Genomic DNA, 345 nt, shown 5'->3' with positions numbered 1-345 from the left:
ATAGGTTTACAAAGTGAAAAAGCCCAAAGTCCATCTCAAAGGGACTTACCATCTTCCAGAGAAAACACTGTTAACAAGCTGCTCAATTGTAGTCCAGCCTTTACTTCCGTGACGAACGTGTTTCAATTTGTCAGACACGTTCTAATGCTAGTCTAGCTGCTAGCATGGCACTCCCTCATGCTCTGCAACGAACAAGCTAGAAGACCAATTCTGGTACAACCTCTAAATACAATTATGCACCTAAAAATGAGCAGAATATGAGCACTTTAATGTCAAACCCTGCATTTACACTAATTCATTGGCATTTTTAGGGGTCCAAGCCGAGGATGCGTGCACCGCAGTAAT

General features: G+C 42.3%; 1 protein-coding gene and 1 long non-coding RNA gene across 7 annotated transcripts in view; one reads left to right on the top strand and one right to left on the bottom strand.

Annotated features, from left to right (window-relative positions):
- Positions 1 to 345, bottom strand: part of abhd18 (abhydrolase domain containing 18) — a 25,019-nt gene that overhangs the window by 10,608 nt on the left and 14,066 nt on the right. The gene's annotated exons all lie outside the window — the stretch shown is intronic.
- LOC116685713 (uncharacterized) overlaps positions 1 to 345 on the top strand; it is a 7,815-nt gene that overhangs the window by 2,630 nt on the left and 4,840 nt on the right. The window lies entirely within an intron of this gene.

This window comes from Etheostoma spectabile, unplaced genomic scaffold (genome assembly GCF_008692095.1).
Source record: "Etheostoma spectabile isolate EspeVRDwgs_2016 unplaced genomic scaffold, UIUC_Espe_1.0 scaffold123, whole genome shotgun sequence".
In the NCBI taxonomy this organism is placed as follows: domain Eukaryota; kingdom Metazoa; phylum Chordata; class Actinopteri; order Perciformes; family Percidae; genus Etheostoma; species Etheostoma spectabile.
The sequence above is the reverse complement of the archived record's forward strand: the minus strand, read 5'-3'. Positions and strand labels throughout refer to the sequence as shown.